The 23,023-nt window shown below is 40.9% G+C and overlaps 2 long non-coding RNA genes across 4 annotated transcripts in view; one reads left to right on the plus strand and one right to left on the minus strand.

Annotated features, from left to right (window-relative positions):
- The window catches only part of LOC147580095 (uncharacterized), a 66,501-nt gene that overhangs the window by 9,731 nt on the left and 33,747 nt on the right, over positions 1–23,023 (plus strand). For 2 of the 3 annotated variants that reach the window (XR_015252525.1, XR_015252524.1), the window contains exons 2-3: positions 2,462–2,575; positions 19,138–19,275. This is a non-coding gene — a long non-coding RNA (uncharacterized LOC147580095). Of the gene's footprint in view, positions 1–2,461; positions 2,576–7,839; positions 7,947–19,137; positions 19,276–23,023 lie in introns of all 3 variants that reach the window. The other variant, XR_015252526.1, reaches the window with a different exon arrangement.
- LOC147580096 (uncharacterized) lies at positions 15,450–17,222 on the minus strand. Its single transcript, XR_015251877.1, has 2 exons — positions 16,790–17,222; positions 15,450–16,616 (listed from the first exon to the last, which is right to left on the minus strand). It is a non-coding gene; the product is annotated as an uncharacterized LOC147580096 (long non-coding RNA).

Consider the following 23,023-nt stretch of genomic DNA (forward strand, 5'->3'; position numbering starts at 1 on the left):
AAAGGTATTTGATTTATTGACTTAGGATGTTAGAAATAGTTTTGTTAAGAAGAGGAATGTATAATAACTAGACTTTTATCCATATTTCCATACATTTTGAAATTTAGATGGACTGCATTGTATCACTTATATGTGAAATCTTTTTTTTTTTTTTTTTAACGTTTATTTTTTTGGGACAGAGAGAGACAGAGCATGAACGGGGGAGGGGCAGAGAGAGAGAGGGAGACACAGAATCAGAAACAGGGTCCAGGCTCTGAGCCATCAGCCCAGAGCCCGACGCGGGGCTCGAACTCACGGACCGCGAGATCGTGACCTGGCTGAAGTCGGACGCTTAACCGACTGTGCCACCCAGGCGCCCCTGAAATCTTTTTTTAAAAAGTTGAACTCATAGAAAGGAGTGGAAAAGTGGTTGTGAGGGGCTGAGCAGTAAGAGAAGTAGGAAGAGGTTGGCGAAAAGCTATTAAAAATAAATGATAAAAAATTGAATTCATAATAATAGACAGCATATAATAATTATTAGAATACACATATAGATAAATAGTATGTGTTATGTAAAATAATACATAATATTATGTCATGTTATGTATTTTTCCCCAGCCATGCCCTGCCGTTGTGAAATATATATATGTGGAATATACATATATACATACAGGTATATATACGCACAATATATGTACAATATATAGTGATATAATATGATGGGCATCTGAGTCTTGCTTTGGCCAATTTGGCATTGCAAGTTGTGATGGAAGTAGAGGTGTAAACGATGCTTTCATGTCTCAAGTCTTGCTCCCCCGTGATTGATGTATGCCTGACCTAGGCTGCCAGAGGATAAGGCACATGGAGAAGAGTTGAATAGTGATAGTTATCCTAGACAAGGCCATTCTAGACCAGCCAACAGCGAGCTGTCTTCAGACATTAACAGTGAGCTCAGCCAAACCCAGAAGAAATGCTCATCTGAGTCCAATCTAAATTCTCACTTCACAAATTTATGAGTGAAATAATTTATTGTTTTAAGCCCCTAGGTTTTATTTTATTGTTTAAAAAATATTTTTTATTTTTGAGACTGGGATCATGAGCAGGAGAGGGGCAGAGAGGGAGCAGAGGATCCGAAGCAGGGCTCAAACTCCCAAACTGTGTGATCATGACCTGAGCAGAAGTTGAACGCTCAACCGACTGAGTCACCCAGGCGCCCCTCAGCCCCTGAGTTTTAGAGTTATGCACCATTATTGTAACAATAGCTTACAGATATAGCAAAGGAGATGTGGGTGCTTAATTGAACAGCCTATGGTGTGGCTTCTAGAAGATAAGACTATATTGCATTACAGTAGAGTAGGTAGGCTCTCCAGTGAACTCTGTGTTGACTCCATGATTAGATGTCTCATGGGTCCAGAGATCTGGGATCTCTGAACCTATCCCAAATGGAATGACTATTGCAACTGTCTCTTGTGTAATATAAATAAATATCTTCTTAACTCAGGGACCACATTGGATGGCCACAGATTTTATTCTTAGAAAGGTATTTCAGGAACGCCTTTAGCTTTATGGTGATGAAGAATCAGGAGAAAGCTCCTTTGCAAATATTACACACACACGCACACACACACACACATAGTCTCTACATATATATTATTTACACAAGTAGTATCTTGTTACCTCAAGAAAGCCATGGATGTCTCATCCTAATTCTCTTTTTCATTCTGATAGCTGGCATCTTTTTTTTTTCTCTTTCAGCATGAAATTCTACATTTAAGAGACTGAGAATTCATGACATGAAGAAGAAAACTTTTTCAGGGCGACTGGGTAGCTCAGTCAGTGAAGTGTCTGACTTTGGCTCAGGTCATGATCTCACAGGTTGTGAGTTCGAGCCCCACATCAAGCTCTGTGTTGACAGCTGAGAGCCTGGAGTCTGCTTCAAATTCTGTGTCTCCCTCTCTCTTTGCCCCTCTCCTGCTCATGCTCTGTCTGTCTCTCTCTCTCCCAAAAATATATGAACACTAAACATTTTTTTAAAAAGAAGAAAATTTTTCATAGAAATTCAGGTTAACTAATTTCCTTCTATTCATCACATAAGTGAAAAGCATAAAACCAGTGGTCAGTAAATGTTTGAGGTGAATGGAATCATACACTTATTGGGCTGTAGGGAAATGATTTCATCTAGTTCTAACCCATGTTTCACAGGAACCTGAGTGACTAATGAAATTGCCAAGCTCATACAAATTGACGGTGGAACTTAGAATATAAAACATCAGGATATTTTTTATTAGTCATCATGCTCATTTCATTACCACTTATTTGTTAGGAAAGGGGAATCCCAGGTAGGTAACTTGGGCCATTTAGATCACTTAAGTTTGGAGCTGAAAACTGCTTGTATCTTTGATTAACTGACAACCTACTGGAGACTTATAATTAATAAACGTTTGGGATATTTCTTACATCTTCTAACTTCTTATGGTCCTAGGGTGATCTTGGCCTGGTTCATCACCCTTTGAACTGCATCCTAAAGGCTCCAGTGTGATACATCCATCTCAACAGAGAATCAGGATGGCTACCCAAAACAAGATGCTTGCAGCTGGTAAGTTCATGACATGCCTGTATTTATTATGATGATCCACAGGGCAGCACCTTTTACTGATGGACAGTGTGTCAAATAGTTCCATGTCTGCCTGGGGAAAAGAATACACAGTAAGTGATTCACTGAAGCAATGCCTAGAAGTATCTTGTGAGCGATGAAACAAATAAATGCATGTAACTTAAAACATATACATCCTGAAATGCATTTAATGTGAAGGCACAGTGATTCAGAAGCAATAACTAGGGATTATTTTGTTCATTTAACACAAAAATGAAGCACATGATTGCTGGTACGTATAGGCGCATAAACATTCACTGGGAGAACTTGCAGTAGAATGCTGGTTTCCCCATCTCCAGGGTATCTTTTCCCCTAAGCTACAGGGGAAATGGTATCCTCATTCCAAGGTCTAGCGGGATCAAAGCATCACCAGAGATTGATGCTTTAGTTAAACCAGCAACCTCTCTCTGAAAGTGAAAAAGGAGAATGATTAAACTCTTTGACACCCTAAAACCCAAGGAACATCCTTAACTCATTTGAGGGACTTACTATGTATCTGATCTTCCTTAAAGCTCATCCCACTCACCTACTTTAAAGCATACCCTCTCTTGCTGCTCTGTTTAAGTGGAAGCAAGTACGTGCCTCCAAGTATGAGCCCCCAAAGAGGCATGGACCCAGCTGCAGTTTTGTGTATAGGCTGCAGGTGCCTGGAGAGCACTGTGCATTCGCTGCGCAGAAGTACAAGGCTGAATCTCCAGGCTGTGAGGCTGCGATGTGCAGAGACAGGTGTTTGGCACTTTCGTTGAGGTAGACTGTGAATCTTTCATCTTCATTTTTATCCACAGTGGAACGTATTGATATCACAAACTCAAGACTTTTGGCAGGGTATTTTTTGTACCATATGAAGTAATCAAACATATTATTATTGTAGTCACAGTTCAGAATAGAAATCTCTCGTTCTTGCACACTCAGGGATGGAGTTTGCTTAACTTGCTGCTGGTCAACATTCTGTTGACTGTTCACCCCTGTTTGGGAAGAGAGTAAATTTTAAATTATATTCTTAAAGTCCCCACAGAAAACCAGCATGAGCTAGAAAACAAAACGCAATAAAGCAAAACTTCCCAATGATCTCGTCTCCCAGCCTTGTGGTGTTTCTTGAAGGTTTTCTACTGTATTCAGACCTCCCTCCCAGAACTCACAGTCTGGCTGAAGCCACAGAATCAACAGTGATACCCCCAGGAGCTTGCCCATTCTCCTGTGGACTCAGGTTGTCTTCTCTCCTGCCCAAACAACCATAAATCTGACTTCAACTTCCTGCACTTCTTTCATTTCCTTCCACAGAGGCTTCTATTTCACATATGAACAGTACTGTTTTTAGCTCTTTATCTTTATGAGAGGAAGCACTGCCCCCTTTAGCCCACATGTAGAAAAATTCTGAAAATGCATTTCTGTGTTTCCTTAAAATCAATTTGCACTCCCTCCCCCATAAAGAAGTTAAAATAAGATATTGGTGGTGTTTGGAGGAGAACACAAAGGTATGGTGCTATCTTTACCATGGTTACAAATTTAGAATACAAGGAGTTTGATAGCTTAGCCTTTAATGTAATTGCATTCCAAGATGGTTTTCAGAGGTGTCCATATTTGGTCTGAATGAATAAATGCCACAAGGCAATTAAATCTGATATAAATTCTGGACACTTACCTTAAAACCACAAATTAACACAACAAAATTTATCCCCTATATTAAATCACCCTCTGCACTGGATTTCCTCTCTGAGAACTTGGATGTGATCATTTGGTGTGTTCTGTGTTCACAAATGAGAAAGCATTACACAATCCTGTAAAGTTTATAGACAGAATGAAGCCATAAACTTGAAAAGCACCAGGAGATGTCAAAAGGCAACATGTTTGTTTGTCTTCACTCTTGGTCTATATCTAGTATATGTCTTCCCAGTTTAATCCAATGGAAGAGGCAAGAAGAATCTATTGTGCTTTCAATGCTAAATCAGTAGGGCAACTAGTCATTACTGCCGATGGTAAATCTCAAAATAATTTTTTGGAGTTAGTTTGAGCAAAGACACAGAACACAAAATAAAACAATTTCCAATGCATATTTTATATGGGAAGAAACACTTAAAATTTTTATTTGAATTATAATGAAACTAACATGCTGGGAAATTACACTAATTATCCAATTCAGGACAATCTGGTAAGTTGTGCGTGTTTCATATTACGTGGTTGAAACTTTCATAATTCAAACTTTCTAGTGAAGAAATGTTTTCAGATTCACTATTGTATTTATATATTTTATCAACATTTATTTCATTTCTCTGAAGTACCTGACACTGTGCTTGGTTAAGGTTTTAAACACGACTATGGGACTATCTTCAGCTTTAAATATCTGGTGGTCTAAACTGAAAGACTACATCCTTACAACACGACTTGACACATAAGGGTGCTTAATGAGGAAAACATAATGGTTATCAGTTAGTTCTACTGAGAAAGCTAGAAATGTGGAGTCAGGGAAGACCTCACAAAGGCAGAGCTCTTTAGCTTGATTTTAGGGAAGATTGACAAATTGACTTTGTAGGGGAAGGTCAGATTTCAAAAGAAAACAGGCAAATTATAGCTCAGAGTGCTGGGGGAAACTTGGTTCATTATAGTTGGAGTTAAGTGTTTGCAGTAGGAAGTTTCTAAACTGATGTCAGAAAGGGCAATGACATACAGTTCATGAGGAACCACATCTGACACACTAAGAAGGCTGATTTTCTAGGCCCAGGGGAACTGCTGGACTGCAATGCACATACCTCCCCCTTTTACACACACACACACACACACACACACACACACACACACACACACACACACTACTTTGGTAAACAAAGACATATGACACACAATGCACATATTTAAGCACAAGCCACAAGCCCCATGCAGAATCACTGGAGTTGGATCATAGTCTGTCTCTTACACAGGAAATTGGTTTGATTGGGAGAAAGGGTGGAACATGTTTATCATTTTCTAAATTTTTTGGAGCAATTTTTTTTTTTTTACCAAACTGTGGATGATTGTGGCTTGTTGACAGCTGACAGTCTTACATCTGTTGGAAATTACTTTGTAACTCATGTGAGTACACAGTAGGAAGGCAAGGCCTCAGGAGAAACCAAACCAATTAATACCTTGATCTTGGATTTCTAGGCTCCAGAGCTATGAGAAAGTAAATCTTTCTTGTTTAAGCCACCTAGTCTGTGGTAGTTTGTTATGATGGCCCTAACGAACACACACACTAGGTTTCTGATTATTATTTCTTCCAGTCGGTATCTGGACACTCATTTCTTGAAAACAAAGAATATTCTAATGCTATTCATTTATATCTTCCTAGAATATCAGGGTACAGTCAGTGCAGCAGAGTTATCATAAGTGCTATGGGATAGGGGCTTAAATTACAGGAACTTGATCTTACACGGTTATGAAGAGAGCTGGGGAAATGAAGGTCTAAGGGTAGTTGGGTAGTCAGAGAGAAAGAATCCCTAACCAGTCAATCAATCTGAGGATCAAGCCCGTCTATCTATGAAAGTGTGATTTGAAGGGGAAACTGATGGAGAAATCTAGAGAAGCTAGAGCCACGTGTGGCTACCATCTCCATGGGTCCATTGCCAGATATACGGTGGTGGTTGGTCAACAGAGTCAGCAACAGGAAAAAGTGTTGGACAATTTAGTCATATTTATTTTGAAACCCTTTGGCGTTAACTCCAAATGTGAATCATCTTTGGGGCTGCTTCTATACCTTATGTAACCCTTGCTCCTGCTTCATTACATTTTTAGTGACTTTGTTTATTGTATGCTATACAATGTGGGTCATAATGAGCAGAAACTCTGGATTATTTTGCCTCCCTTGGAAAAATGTTAACTCTGTTAAATTACTAGCAGATCACTTAGATTTTGTTGAGGCTTACTTTAATCTTTGTAAGGCAGAGATTTTCTTTTCCAGTTTTTTTTTTTTCTAGGCCATAGCCCTTACTTCTGTCCTTCTTCTGGTGACTCAGTTGAAAGTCCAAGGTATTTACCAAGATGTCTTCACTCTGGAAAGGCCAGAGCTCCAATGTCTTCTCAGCACAGTGCAAGCTCTGGAAATCTCGGAGATTTTACAACCTCAGATGCTATTTTCTGCTAGGCTTGCCAGTGTCTCTCTCTGCACATGTGCAGCTGAAGTGTAGGCTCAGATAACCCCCTATGCAGATTTCACAGTCTTATCGTAGGAGGCTCATGTCTCTCCAATACCCGTTTTCCTCAAAGGCCAGTTATTTATCAGCCCTGATTCTTATCTCTGTTTTTGCCATTGAGCAAGGCTGCTGCTCTCCGCTGGGGCTTCAAGTCCTTATGCTGAGGTTTAGAAAATACCCCCAGGAGAGAAATGTTGCCTGCATGTGGGAATCACTTGGCAGGCTTGCTTTCTCCCAAGGACTGAAAGCATTCCCTGTCTGCACTCCTCAAAAACAATTCTTTCCTATGTTTCCCAATTTTATAGTAGTTTACAGTTGGAAGATAATTCCACTATCAGGTATACCGCAAGAGCCAGAAAATTCTTTTCTCTTAAGATAACACACTCACATATTTCCTCTTTTAAAGGCAATTGTTGGTTTTATTCAACAGTCAAAATGTATCATGTTTATGTATCATGTTTATCATACCTTGTGCAGCTTATTTAGAAATGCTTTCTGCATTTAAAAAGGAATCAAGGTCTCTAGAAAAGTAATATTTCTTATCACTAATTAGTTTCACCATTCTTTTTATTGGTCCTCAATGCAGTTATCTATCCCTGCCCATGCTCTGTGAGTATGTAGGCATGCTAAGTGGTCCCCATATCCTTCATCTTACTGTATTGTAATATACAGACAATGAATTTCAAGGATCTTATTCATTTTAAGACTCTCATAGCATGAGAGTCACCCATGCACTGTGTTTTATCACTTGTTTTGATCACTAATTATATTTTAGGACTTAAATTTGCCATGATATGCCTTGCTTCACACACACACACACACACACACACACACACACACACACACACACACAAGCATGTGCCCTTGTGCTCACTTTTCCTTGACCCAGAACACTTTTCCTCCACCCTCTTCTATCCTTCAGCCTGATGAACTCCTATTAAACTATAAGGTTTCAGGCTGGGACGTCAAATGCTCCAGAAAGCTGTCTCTAACTGAATGTTTGCATAATCTCTTTTTCTCTCCGAATTTAGTTCTTCTCTTTAGTTTGCAGGGACTTTATGATAACAAAAACGAGCTCCCCATTAAACTGTACATTCAACGAGGGAAGGAGCTCTTCATTTATTCAAAGCCCCCTATCCAGGATCTCACAGGTATTCAATATATATTTGTTGAATGATTGAATGTATGAAAATATGAGTAACAGCAATGGAAAATACTCTCCTCACCTACAGGAGGATTCCGAGGTAGAAAAAGTGTGACTCCCTTGCTCAAGATGATACAGCATACTCGTGATTAGAAGTCACGAGTGGATTGCTAATTTACTGATTCCCTGGTTTAGGGGTTAGCGTGTTAGGAATGGTTTATTTTAGGACAGAGATGGTTACTAGATTGAATATTCATCAGCATTTCCAAGTTTTTTGAAAGTGGAATCAAATGTTTGATCCACTTCGACTGATCAAGTGTGCACTTCTCAACACCATGTTAGAAGTGAGGGAAAGCATACAAACATCTCTCCGTGTTGCTGGGTTTGGTGGCTGCGGCCACATGTCTCGATTCAGGCCTTAGGTGCCTAGAAAGCTCTGTGCCTCCACAGCATGGAAGCAGGTGCCTGAGTCTCTGGGCTGAGATGCAGAAAGCTCTGCCCATCCTTCATACTACTAGTGGCCCTTCGGTTTTTTTCTCCTCTTTTTATTCCCCATTTGAGTATATTAGAAAAACGATCATGGAGCTTTTTTCAGGGTTCTGTATGTACCAATGTAAGTTAGAAAGATGCCCAGGAGATATAGGTGAGATTGGTATTTTCTTGCTTGTAGAGATGAAGGAGGGAGGCTCTGCTCCACGTTGAGTTGACTGCTCATTCTGCCCAGAAAGACAGAAGCAGATATGAGAGAGTTGATCAATCTACAGTATTTACCTAGTAACACTAGCCCCATGGAGATCTCAGGATGAGCCACGTACATGCCTGCACTGTAGTGTCAAGTTGTAGCTCATTTAGAAATGCTTTATGCATGAACCAGGAGAGACAAGGCAATGGACACACAATTCTGATCATATTGGGCCCCTGCCCCCCGCTCTGTGGGTTGGGTTAGTCTCCAGCTATGGCTTCATGTACAGGCCACAGGTGTCTGCAGAGCACTGTGCCTCCACAGTGCAGAAATAAGTGCCTGAGTCCCCAGGCTGTGAGTCTGTGATATGCAGGTGGCTATTACGTTCCTGGAAGTTGAGCGTGAATATTAGTCTTCCTTTTCACTGCATTCCAGAAGTGATGTACGACAAGGATACGAGGTGTCCTTCAGGATTTTGTTGGAACCACTGCACACTGGTTATGATGCTAGAATAATTGCACATCATAGAGGTATTTCTCCCCTCTTGGAGGTTCAGGACCCCAGGACTCTGCTCCACATTCATCTGGACTCTTACCCCTGTTGAGAAAGAGAAAAATAGACACAGTGGAGGGTCACTGCAAAATGACCGTAGCTGTTTCTGAGTACAGGAAATTTTTCTCTAGTTTCCATCCTCATAGTAGAGGACACAGCCCAAGAGACTTGTGTTCTCTCTCTTCCTCCACCTCTCCTTTCCTCCCTTGCATCTCCCCATTCAGTTGTGAAATTTCTTCAGGTTCCCTTTGGGATGTTCTCAACTCACAGCAAGTCTGTAGCCATAGGAGGCCCAGCAAGATTCTCATTTGTGTCTGCATGGTTCTTGACTCCTTAGCAGAATGGACACACCTTAATGGCAAGTCCCTTTAAATACTGATATGCATCATACTTTGAATTTGGGGCTAACTTTGTTGCTGTAACCCATCAGCTTCATGATATAGATCTGGCAGTGGCGGCCCCTAAGCACCTTCACTTGGCTTTGTAGTGGGAAGCTCCGCCTACTTGTGGCTTAGTCCACCTCTACACTGTAGGGTGCTTGCATGAGCCGGTGCATGTGTGTGTGCGCGTTTGTGTGTGTGTGTGTGTGCGCGCCCGCGCGCTCGTGTGTGTGTGTTGGGGATAATGGAGGAGTTGTCTTTTAGCATTTAAGAATATTTTTTTCTTTAAACTCTGAGTATTTAAACTCTGAGTAGAATAATTTATGTGAAAAATGGGGAGATGTTAGCTTAGAGGGGGAACAGAGAAATAGTTTATATGTTATAAGTAAGAGATACTGACGAAGCTGAAACCTGAGACAAGATCAGACTGAGAAACTTCTCAGTTGTGAATTACTTGTTATATGTAAATTGTATACACATTACATATGCTATTAGTATATTTGTAAATAATACAAATATATAACCTATTTCCATTCTTTACATTCCTTGTATCTTATTTGTTGAATTTATCAAAGTCAAATGATATGATAACAGTTCAAGATATATGAATCATAATAGTAGACAGAAAAATATTTGCTTCCTCAGTTTTTTTTGTATATAAAAAATACAGGATGTATCTATATCTATATATATCTATATACGTGTATCTATATCTATAGATATCTATATCTATATCTACTATCTATCTATCTACTATCTATACATGAAAAAGACTGAGGAAGTGAATATTAAATAGTCTATATGTTAAATTGACAGAGTAAAAACTTTTAGGCAAGTATAAATAATACCTGAAATATCTATCCTTCCTTCCTTCCTATCTATCTATCTATCTATCTATCTATCTATCTATCTTCTGAAAGTTTCCACTTTATCAAGTTAACATATAGATCATTAGTTTTTAATCAGGACTTTTGCTCCCCAGGGGATATTTAGCAATGCCTGGAGACATTTTTGATTGTCACACTGGGGAAGGGAGGGGCTGCTACTGGCATCTATTGAGTAGAAGCCAAACATGCTATTAAATACCTATGATGCACGGGAAAGCCCCTCTCCCCAGATTCTGGCCCCAAAGCTGCTGTTGAGAAACTCATGTAATGATTTTCAGTTCAAACAACCCTCTGCCATTTCCTTTTACCCTTTTTTTTTCTCCACCTGCTTCTGCCCATATGTACTCCCCCTCTTCTTTCTTCGCCTCTTTCTTTGCTCTTATTTTTCTTATCTTTGAGTTTCTGATCTTATAGGAGGTAAGAGCATGGTTTAGAGAAGGACAACAATTTCTAGACAAATAAGTGAAAGCTCATATTGGTCCCTGATACTAAAAAATATGGATTCTTGAAACTCTAAAGTTACAGAAATATGAAACAAATTGTTCTATTTTTAATTAAAAATTTTTTAATGTTTATTTATTTTTGAGAGAGAGAGAGAGCATAAGTGGAGGAGGGGCAGAGAGAGAGGAAGGCACAGAATCTGAAGTAGGCTCCAGGCTCCAGGCTCTGAGCTGTCAGCACAGAGCACAACATGGGGCTCAAACTCACAAACCATGAGATCATGACCTGAGCCGAAGTTGGACACCCAACCGATTGAGCCACCCAGCTACCCCACAAATTGTTTTATTTTAATCTCCAACTTTATTTTGGCTTTTGGAGATAGAAAGCAAAGCAAAGCAAAGAAAAGAAAATGGGTGATGAGAAAGCAGGATTGTGCACATTATTAACAATTCTCTGGCTCACATATTCTCTTGCTCCTCCTCCTCTACCCTGACCTAAATTCGTAACCCTCTGTTTCAGAGATTTTCATTCTTCATTTAGCAATGAATCCTAAAAGTGAATCATAACACTTTTCTCAGGTTAGAGCGTTCCCTTGTGGACTAACCTAGGGCTGACACCATATTATGTGCAGCAATGCGGCCCCCAACCCAGGGTCTCTGAGTGTGACTTTTGACATCGATGGTATGTTTTCAGAAGCTCCTGGAGCATGGAGTGTGTCCAAAGTGCTCTTAGAAATGATTGATCTGAATGGAGGTGGTAGGTCAGAGGATTCTTCAGCTCATAGGTCTTGCAGCCCGATGGCTGTGGGAAGTGGTGAATGGACCTCCAGTCACCATGAGAGGGAGTTCCTTGAAAGCAGGAAAAGTCCTTTCCATATTCCCTGTCAGAACATATACCGGGACACAAGTGAAGTTTCGAGTGTATCTGATCCAAGCTGTGGTGCCTACTATCAAGTTTTTTCATTTTTAATCCACTCTGCTAGGCAATTCACAAAACATGGTTAATCCTCATGATGACACAGTAAAGTAAGTACCATACTTACTTCCAAGGTACTTAGGAGGAAATTGATGCTCACAAAGCTAGTATAAAATGCCCAGAGTTACCCAGCCACTAAGTGGCAGAGCCATGAGAGGCTATGGCTCTTTTCACAGTGTCGCATCACCTTTTAGGGAGAGAGACGTCTAAGAACAACGATTATGGAAAGACACTGGGCCCTCTTCTGGGGAAATGAAAACAAAATCTCCTGCCAGTCCAGAACACCTCTCCACAAAGGGAGAAAAGAAAGAGTTTTATTATTGAGGAATCATTAAGCCAGAATGTAATGTGCACCACAGGCAATTTGTTAAGAGATTGCAAAACACAGACAAGAGGCGCCTCCGTGGCTCAATGGGTTAAGTGTCTGACTTCTGCTCAGGTCATGATCCCCACATCAGGCTCTGGGCTGACAGCTCAGAGCCTAGATGGAGCCCGCTTTGAATTCTGTGTCTCCCTCTCGCTCTCTCCCTCTCTCTGCCCCTCCCCTGCTCATGTTCGGTCTCTGTCTCAAAAATAAATAAACATTAAAAAAATTAAAAAATACTTAAAACACAGGAAAAAAATTTACCCCTTTATATAGCCAGCTGGGCAGATACAACCCATTACAAGTGGTTTCTCAACATGAACAGAAATTAGTCCTCAGGTAAGAGAACTTGACAGCGACCTTTGTCATAATTTGCCCTCAATTTACCTGGGAGTTGGGGTAGCCACCTGTGTTTGCTAATTGCCTTTATCTGAAAGAGAAACTTCTCATATCTTTAGGACAGAAGGTGAGTTTGCAACTTAGAGCAAGGCTTCTGTGGAGTTTGGGCTCATCTCCTCCCACAGTAACCGGGAGGCAGGAGTGCCATCCTTCCTCATGATTACATCTCAATAAGCTGGCTTCCACCTGCTTGAGAGAAACATCCCTGGGTTGTAAAACTGGCAAGAGGCTTGGTCAGCTTTTTAAAAGATTTACACACCTCAAAGGGACAGAGAAAGGATTCATAATTACAAGTTTTCTAAAGTAAGTACTCTAAGAAAAGGGACTGGGAGAGTGCCCTTCCCTCTTTATACCACAGAGAATTAGAATTTTAAAAAAAAATTTTTTTAACGTTTATTTATTTTTGAGACAGAGAGCATGAACAGGGGAGGGGCAGAGAGAGAGGGAGACACAGAATCGGAAACAGGCTCCAGGCTCTGAGCTGTCAGCGCAAAGCCCAACGCGGGGCTCGAACTCATGGACTGTGAGATCATGACCTGAGCCGAAGTCAGACGCTTAACCGACCGAGCCACCCAGGCGCCCCTCAAATTTATTTTTTTGGCTTTAATTTCTACGTACAATCTTCAAATGAAGGGGTTCCCTATGATAAAACTTTCAGGGAAAGCCTTTGGAATAGGTTACTGGAACAGCATGGAATTAAAAGCAACAGCAAAATAGCCTTTGGAATCTAAGAGTGAGAAAATATATAACTGCAGTTATTAGTTATTCGCATGGAAATGGATACTGTCTATAGTGAAAAGACTTTGGATGAGAAAGTGAATTCCAGTCTCCCACGAGTGTAAGAAATTGATGGAAATTTTTAAATGAGGCCTCTTGGCATGGAAGATGAAGGTTTCGTTCTTAATAAAAATTATGTGAACATTAATACTTTAAGAAGTACGTATAATCAGTATGAATGCAGGTGCCTTCCTTGTATAAACACAGCACTTGCTTCAAATCTTTTTTCCTCACTTACCCAAGAACTCTGAAAATCACAACGTCGTTTTATGTCAATCCTACTACGGTTAGGGTTGTGTTTAGCTGCAGGTAACAAAAAATTCAATCAAATCATGGTTTATGAAGAGTTTTCATGCACAGGGGTGCCTGACTGGCTCAGTGGGTTGGGCATCTGACTTTGGCTCAGGCCATGATCTTGTGGTTCACGAGTTTGAGCCCCACGTCCAGCTCTGTGCTGACAGCTCAGAGCCTGGAGCCTGCTTCAGGATTCTGTCTCCCTCTCTCTGCCTTTCCCCTGCTCATGCTCTGTCTCTGTCTCATTCAAAAGTAAATAAACATTAAAAATTTTTTTTAAAGAGTTTTCATGCACAAATAAATCTGAAGGAGGGATTTGACTTGGCCTCTAAAAGATGAATGTAGGATTGGGGAGGACACCCAGGCCTGGGCTTTCCTTGACGATAAGTTACAACTTCTGTGTCGCCTGAAGAAGAGTTGGGGAAGGGGACTGGAAAATGTAGTACTGTACCAGGAGAGCAAAAACATTATAGAAACTCCTAGCAGTTTTCTGATTATGTCTCATTGGTCAGAACTGTGCTGTATGCAACCCTTTGTTGTAAAAAAAGGATGTGAAATGTAGCACGAGGTGTTTTTTTTTGTTGTTTGTTTTTTGTTTTTTAAGGTGGGGAGATAGTTGCCCAAAATGTTATCAACAGTTCCGTAAGTAAGGAGGCAGAAGAGAATGTGGATTAAGTTGGCAACTTGCCATGTCTGCTTTCCTGACCACTAAGGTGGGGATCCAGAATATTAGGCAGAGATGACATCTTTCCTTCTTGAGGAGTCAGTACAAATTTCACAGTAGCGATAACATTTCCTTAGAGGCATTAATAATCATATCATTACAGGGTATTTGTTGAGTACATATGTTGCACATGGGACTTCATATAATTTTGTATATTTTATCTCATTTAATTCATAATAACTCAGCACAATAGGTGTTCTTTTTTTTTCTTTTTTTCAAGTGTATTTATTTATTCTGAGAGAGAGTGTGGGGTGGGGGGAGGGCAAGCTCTGCCTGACATGGGGCTCGATCCCACAGATCATGAGATCATGATCTGAGCCAGAATCAAGAGTCAGACTCTCAACTGACTGAGCCACCCAGGCCCCCTTGGGTGTTCTTATTAACATGTGTTAACAAGGAAGCTCAGATGAAGATAAATAATTGCCTAAAGATACAGAGCTAGAAAATTGCACACAAGATTTGCAATTTGATTTTTGTGACTCCAAAACCCATGTGCTTTGCATATCATCTTGCTTTTTTTTTAAGTTTGTTTATTTTTGGGAGAGAGAGAGAGAGAGAGAGAGAGAGAGAGAGAACAAGAGTGGGGGAGGGACAGAGAGAGAGAGAGAGAACAAGGGTGGGGGAGGGACAGAGAGAGAGAGAGAGAGAGAGAGAGAGAGAGAGAGAGAGAGAATCCCAAGCAGGCTCCACTCTGTCAGTGCAGAACCTGATGCGGGGCTCAAACTCACGAACTGTGAGATCATGACCCGAGCTGAAATCAAGAGTCGGACACTTAACTGCCTGAGCCACCTAGGTGCCCCTCATCTTGCTTTAAAGACCAATAGGAATTTGTCAAGTATAAAAGTAGGCCAGTGGAAGACTTACCAGGTGGAGGCAACTGTCAACTAGCTTCTTCGGAATAAACTGGTGGTTTCCAGAGGGGAAGGGATGGGGGGAGGCAAACTGGGGGAAAAGAGGTGGGAGGTACAAGCCTCTACTTATGGGATGAGTATAGCACAGCATATTTTATGGGAATAAAAGGCATAGCATAGAGAATATGGTCAATGATATTTTAATGGCATTGCATAGTAACAGATGGTGGTTATACTTGCCATGAGCACAGCATAATGTCTAAACTTGTAGAAACACTATGTTGTGCACCTGAAAGTAATGTAACATTGTGTGAACTACACTCAAATAAAATTTACTTTGGAAACCAAAAAAATCCTATCTTCTTCAGCCTTGAAAACTTGAAGTTATTGATATCTACCACGCAAAGTCTAATAATCACCAAGCAAATCCTGTGTAAATACAGGCAATTGTAGCTAATGTGTAAGTAGTTCAGAACCACCAAATGGAGAGGTTGCTTTGGAATCACAGTTGGGATGTTACTGGAGTACACAGTAGGCATTTTTTTTCTGCTAAAAAAGTACCAACTTTCTTCTAATTATTTTTTTTCACTATACTTCTGACTTTCACTCCAGTTTCATCAACTCTACTAGAATAAAGCTGCAAAATCATTCATTTCTGCCCCCTTGGACTAACCATTCCTGGCTGTGGTCTTTAGGAAAACAGAATGACTCATTGGAACTACGATGCACTCTGACCATTATCTTCATTTTTCTTCTCTATCAACTCCCTTCTTTTCTCCCCACTGCCCACCCCAGGGAGCTGTAGACCCATATTTTTACTGGTTCAGATAGTGAGATGCATTTCTAGAAGGTGATCCCACGACAGAGGAATCTTGTTCTTTAGTGTATGTGGGAAATATCTGGAAAGGTAGTGGAGATGGTTCCATGAGAGCCTGAGATTGTTACCACTGTTCATGTCAGGAAATGTGGGAGGAAGGGCTGGGTAGGGGGGTGGGGGACTCAGCAGCAGCGTGACAGAGCCTGCAGTAGGGCTTGGGTACAGGCGTCCAGGTGCCATGGGAGCACTGTGCCCCTGCACAGGTGTAGATGGCAGCATCTTCAGCCTGGGCGGCAATGATGAACAGGGAGCTGTCTTTTCTTGCCTCACCAAACTGAGCTACTAGACTCTTCTGCTTCTTTATTTCTCCTCTCCTAGATAATGTCATCAAATGGACTGGACCTTCCCCAGGCTTCTGTCTGTACCACTGAAAGCTGGTAAACGTGCTTGTGGAGTTGCAATACGCAGTAAAGTTTTCTCCCTCCTGGATGCTTAGAAAGCGAGGACTCTGCTCCAGTTGCTGGGTGCTCTGCCCTGTTGAAAACCAAAGCAGTGGGCACTGGGGAAGGGAACTGGGGACTCTTTCTCAGCCTGACATGACTTTTCCTCCCTCTTCCCCACCTGCTCCTTCCCTCACCCTCTCCCTTTTTTCTTTTAATTTTCCCTTGGATTTCCAGTTAAGGTAATTGGAAACTTCTCAAACTCACATGCCAGTTGAATCCAAAGGATCAGCACTGAGAATTTCAGGGGCATCTTTTCTTCCTGTCACAGGATGGCCCTGGTCACTGACTTTAGCTGCCCTTGAAAGATACCCTCCTGAAAGAGGCTTTTTTGAACTAGAGTAACACTTCCCACCCACTTGGATCTGGGTAAAAAGGCAGAGGTCTCTGTGTGGCAGCCAATAGAATCATTCACTCTCTACCCTCCCCTTCTTCCAGCCTCACACTCTGCCTTGAAGGATTTTGCCTTTTGAGACAGTACCCTCCTGTGGAGAGATAGGAAAGTGATTTACTTTCAGTAATGCTTTTATTTCTCCTAGTTTCATTTGGTATGCACAAATACCAAGATATAAGTAGAGACTAATGACCTTTCTCAGAAATAGAAAATACATCCTTTTAAAAATTGATCATTTTGGGGTGCCTGGATGGCTCAGTCGGTTAAACATCCAACTTTAGCTCAGGTCATGATCTCACTGTTCATGAGTTCCAGATCTGTGTCAGGCTCTCTGCTGACAGCTCAGAGCCTGGAGCCTGTTTAGGATTCTGTGTCTCCCTCTCTCTCTGCCCCACCCCTGTTTCTCTCTCAAAATAAATAAGCGTTAAAAAATTTTAAAAACATTTACCATTTTGAGGCATACCTGGGTGTTTCAGTCGGTTAAGCGTCTGACTCTTAGTTTCACCTCAGGTCATGGTCTCTCGGTTCATGAGTTTGAGCCCCATGTCTGGCTCTGTGTGCAAGGAGGGGCAGGAAGCCTGCTCAGGATTCTCTCTCCCTCTCTCTCCCTCTCTCTCTGCCTCTCCCCTGCTTGTGCTTTCTCTCTCTCTCTCTCTCTCTCTCTCTCTCTCTCTCTCTCTCTCTCAAAATAAGTAAATAACATTTAAAAAATCATTAAAAAATAATAAAAAAATAAAAATTTATCATTTTGAGACAGAATAACAGAAGATAAAGGAAATACTATCTTATAACTTCTGTTATCCTCAGCAAGCATGTTGAGCAGAACTGTGTCTGTAAACTGCATTTGTAGGTGTAATATGTGTGTTGTGTTTGTGTGTGAAACTGTGGTATATTTTCTGGGTCATATGACATGGGTAAGCACCCAGACATGAACCTATTTTGACCAAATTAAGATGAATAACCCTGTTGATATTCTTTAATTAAGAATACTTTCCTGATATCTATCGCATTACTCTGCCATTAGGTCTCTGATCCATGACTCTCAAAGTCTTCAACATGTTGTGTTGTGATTGCACTTGTTGGATTCACCTACAAGTTCCTTGACAGAAAGATTGCACCATTTTCACTCTTGTGGCCCTAGCAATTACTAGCCAGAAAAATGTCAATACATGGCTAACAAATTATTGAATCAATGTGTGAGAGTGTGTGTGTGTGTGTGTGTGTGTGCATTAATATAGTGCTTCAAGTATACAGTTATTGTGATGTGGGTGTATTGTGTATTCAAATATCATAAAATCTTGGGTAAATGGCCTCATGATTGCTTTAGCTACTGTTCATAGCCATTAGTAAAGATAATCAGTGCTGGCCATGTGACTACATCCAAGTGTAATGAGATTTGGTTCAGCATGATGGCTCTCCAGGTGAATGTTTTTGGGCCTTCTCTGCTATCTTATGCTCCATAACGTACTACTCAGTTTTAGGTACTATATCACCCTTTTGTCATGAGCTACACTATTCACAATATCTGACAGAATTAAGTTACTATTTAGCTCTTCAGATTCTGAAGTCAAATGGGATCACCATCAACTTTCGCCAGTTGTTGGAGAAATGTTTCTTTCCTCAGTGTGCCCATTCTATAAAGGGATCTGTTTGTAATCATACATTAAAAAGAAAATAAAAACCAGTTATGCTCAAACAACACAATGATTTCTCTCAGTGTATAATTGTTACTGAGCCTCAACATCAGCTGCGCATTGCTCGAAATGCCAATACTCAAGAGACGACGGGTTTTTTTTTTTTTTTAAGTTTATTTATTTATCTTGAGAGCCAAAATCAATTTCAAGCTGGGCATAAAGCCGACTTTAAAAATATGTATTTTGGTGGAGGAGGGATAATTTCTGACTAAATGATTTGGTGCTGGAGTCAGACATATTTAGATTAGTAAGGCATCACTGCCAATTACCAGTGAGGTCACATCAATTCACTTCACTCACTCATGTAATAGCTTCCTATTCAGTAGAGCAGGGCTTACACTACTTATTTTATGGGTATGTCTTGCGGATACACTGAGATTATGTACATAAATCAGACTGTGTTTCAATCAACCTATTTTTATGATTCCCTGAAGCTCATCTCTACTCCTCCAATTCCTCCTCAACAGGACTGAGCAAAAAGGTCTAGCGGGGTCCTTATCCAGAAACATCCAGGAGCACATCACCATCGTTAGCCACAATCATCCTAAGGGAAATCACCCAACCCGTGTGAATGTCCTGGCCTGTGACAAGGGTTGTGTGAAGAGGTAGGACAAGCACACAAGATCCAATTAGTCACCTTTTCCCTTTTTAATAAACCGGTATACAAAGTATCTAGTTGGGCCAAAACGTAGGTATTTTTGATTTGGTAAACTTGATAAACTATGCATACAACTAGCAGTTATCGACTCCTCTAAACACTTTACATAAATCAACTCATTTCATCCTATCAACTACATTATTCTTATTTTTCCTGAGGAGCAAATGGAGGTACAGAAGTTAATTAAGCTCCCAGGATCATAGAGCAGAGTCCGGCTTCAAATCTAAGCAGTGCACCTGATGAATGCACAAACCTGACCAGCTTAGAATACTGCCTCTCAGGTGGTGTAAACCTTGCCAAGGCAGGGGGGTGGGGGGGGGGGGCTGGGGATCAGCAGACCAGCAGCAGCACGTGGGAGTTTGTTAGAAATGCAGATTTACAGGTCTTACCGAATCATAATCTGTAGTTTAACAAGGTCCCCACCTCATCAAAGTTTGAACAAGTCTGGTGCAAAAGTGGTATGGTAACCATCCTAGATCATTGAGAATAAATATGCATCCAAGTGAGGTGGTGGATTCAAGAAGAAATACATATACTTATCTATTGAAACTACCTTGAGCGTTATGAATATTCAAATCATATTTCCTCTTACCGCAGCTGTGGATATTCATTTCCTTGCCTTCCTTCCTCAACTCAACCCCTGAGATATCTTTATTCCCTTAACTTAGGTCTGCAACATGGATGCCGGAGGTATCTTGTGTTTTTATCTCCTAAATCTCTGCCGAGGGAAACCTGTTCTATCCACAGCTGAGATTGCATCTTCTCTTTCCAAGAAAAATATCTCATATTGTACGCAATTTATTCAAGTCAACTAGTAGCTTTATACAATTTTTTGGAAGATGGCTACTGTGCAGAGCTAGAGCTTAATTTTGTAATCTAGAGTTTAGTGCCTTTGGATGCTCACAGGTGCTATAAATTAACTGGCCTGTGTTCCTAGTTAAGTCATCAAAACAGCTCCCCCTAGGGGCGTCCGGGTGGCCTAGTCAGTTGAGCCTCTGACTTCTGCTTAGGTCATGATCTCACAGCTCATGAGTTCAAGCCCCACATCGGGTTCTGTGCTGACAGCTCAGAGCCTGGAGCCTGCTTCTGATTCTGTGTCTCCCTCTCTCTGCCCCTCCCCCATTCATGCTCTGTCTCTCTCTCAAAGATGCAATAATAAAACATTAAAAAAATTTTAAAAAACCCAACTCTCTCTAACTCTGTTTCATACAAGTAACTGTACGTTGTGAGCAATTCAAACCCCTGGCCAGTTTGCAACTTAGTATTCGATCCACTTACAAAACAGCCAGTGTCCATTTTACTTCAGCGGCACAATGAGGCTCAGCCCATCGTTTATGTTAGTCTTTATTAGTTTCTTATTTGATAAATGGACATCTTTATTCTAGAAGGTGTTTTAGAACGGCCCTGTGAGAGGCCGAGTAGGTGAAATTGTCCTTTCAGAATAGAGGAAGCCTGTCTAAGATCACAGAATAGGGATGGATAGACAAGAGCCAAAATCAGTTTTCTCTTGCCAGCTCCTTTTAGGGCACCGAGAGAGGCAGAAAAGGGAACGGTGAGATAGGACAAAGAAGGAAATGTACGTGGAAGATATGGAAGAAACTAGAACAAAAATAAAGTACTCACATTGCAGCCCCCAGTTATGCAAGGGTGGGAAATAAGTTAATATAACTAACATTGGGGAGATAGAACTCTATGAAAAGCCATTGTTATACTTCAGTGTGTAGGCCTAAGTGGCCTAGAGTGTCACATTATATAACGTCAAAAAATAAGAGGATGGACCAAGTTACTGACTTCCTCAGCTGATGCAGAGGAAGAGAAGTTGGCAAAGCCCATATTAAGGCATAGCTATATTATCAAATGTATATATTTGCATTTTGAGATAATTTTTTCAGACTACTAAAAATATTTGATTCACTGGGGTTGCTTTTCCAAAATGCCTGTCAAGGACAACTTTGCTGCCTTGACGCTAGGTGTCACAACCCCAGCAGCAGGACTGGGGACCAGCTGCAGGTGCCCAAAGAATACAAAACACAGAGGTTAATTGGTGAAACTGAAATGTTCCTGAAGCCCCGAATCTCCTTAGTGGTAAGGGTAACTCTTGGTTTCTCTCTTCTTTCTCACTCCAATTTAAATTTGTTACAAACAGGATCTTGGCAATCCTTCCTGGGGTTTTGTTTATCCCCGTTAAGGCGTGCACAGGAACAGGAATAGCAACTTTAGTGTTTCTCCCCACTTTGACATGCAGGGATCAAGAACTCTTCTTGTTGATTGGCAAGGCAGCATAAGACATATAAATTTAATCTTGCTATAGAATTTACACACTTTTTCTACCATTCTTGCAGAGAACCCTGGATAACCCCAAACAAGGGTGACTCTACTATATCCCTTAGCCTGTTGGGAAAGTCTTTGACAGCTTCGGTGCCCACATCCAACGGGAAGCCATAAGATCTAAGCTTCTCCACCCATCCTGGCCAAGCATCCGAACCTAAGGTGCTTGAAGTTCAGAACTGTTGAGATCTTAGACTTCAAGAAATAGAATTATGTGTGTGGTTATGAAGACAGAGACCAGCTCCACTCTTTGCCAAGAATTATTTACACAAACTGTAAACGACGTCCCTCCGATCTGTGAGTGGAAACATGACCCTTTCAGGGAGGATTCATAAATATTAAAAATATTATCCAGGGGTGCCTGGGTGGCTCAGTCAGATAAGCATCCAACTCTTGATCTGAGCTCAGGTCTTACTTGCAGGGTCGTGAGTTCAAGCCCCATGTTGGGCTCTGAGCTGATCGTGGGGCTTACTTAAAAAAAAATTTTTTTTTTAAATACTATCCAATATACAATAGACTGTTTCTGTTAGGTGGGTATTCCAAGTAGAAGTCTTCTCCTTTCAGGTTTACAGGAACCTGAGAATCTGTCTCAAGGCTGAGAACTCTTCCTAAAGTCACCAAATAGCCTTCCCACTCTGGATCTCACAAATTCTAAGAGAATTGTCAAGAAACAATGACCTGACCACCCCACCCCCCACCCCCCTATTGCTCTGGGACCTGCAGACCCTGCTCTTCTCTCCTGACCACTTTTTCCTTCTTATTTCCCACCACAAACCTTCTCATCAACCTCTACCACTATCCATAAACCCTATACATTCTTGAATAAATTTAGGATTTTCCAAACAAGCCAGAAGATTCTGTCAGCAAATATAGCTTGCTTGCCAGACATCATCACTTACATTTCGAAGCACAGATATACCACTTGCTCAAACACAAGTGAGCAGGAAGGAGAAACATGCAAGGGGAAATAAAATATAAATGAATACAGCAAAATAATGGCAAATTATATTTATGTGTGTGTCTGTGTGTATATATATATATATATATGTGTGTGTGTGTATTGTGTGTGTGTGTGTGTGTGTATATATATATATATACACAACCCCCCCCACATATGTGGGTTACCTTATAGTGTTCTAGTGTAGTCCATCGTGTGTATACAGCATTCGTTTTGTGGCAGATCGTCATAACTGGTAATTCTTTAAAAGATGAAAGAATAAAGTTCTTTATTCTAAGCATGCTTCATGTGTTTTCTGTCATCGCTTAGTGAAGTGTTCTGTAAATATGTATCAATAAGGTCAAATTGGTAGATAGTGTTGTGAAAGTCTACTATAATCTTGTTGATTTCTGACGATGGATTCTGTTAC

This window comes from Puma concolor, chromosome B3 (assembly GCF_028749965.1).
Source record: "Puma concolor isolate L17-30 chromosome B3, mPumCon1.1.hap2, whole genome shotgun sequence".
NCBI lineage: Eukaryota > Metazoa > Chordata > Mammalia > Carnivora > Felidae > Puma > Puma concolor.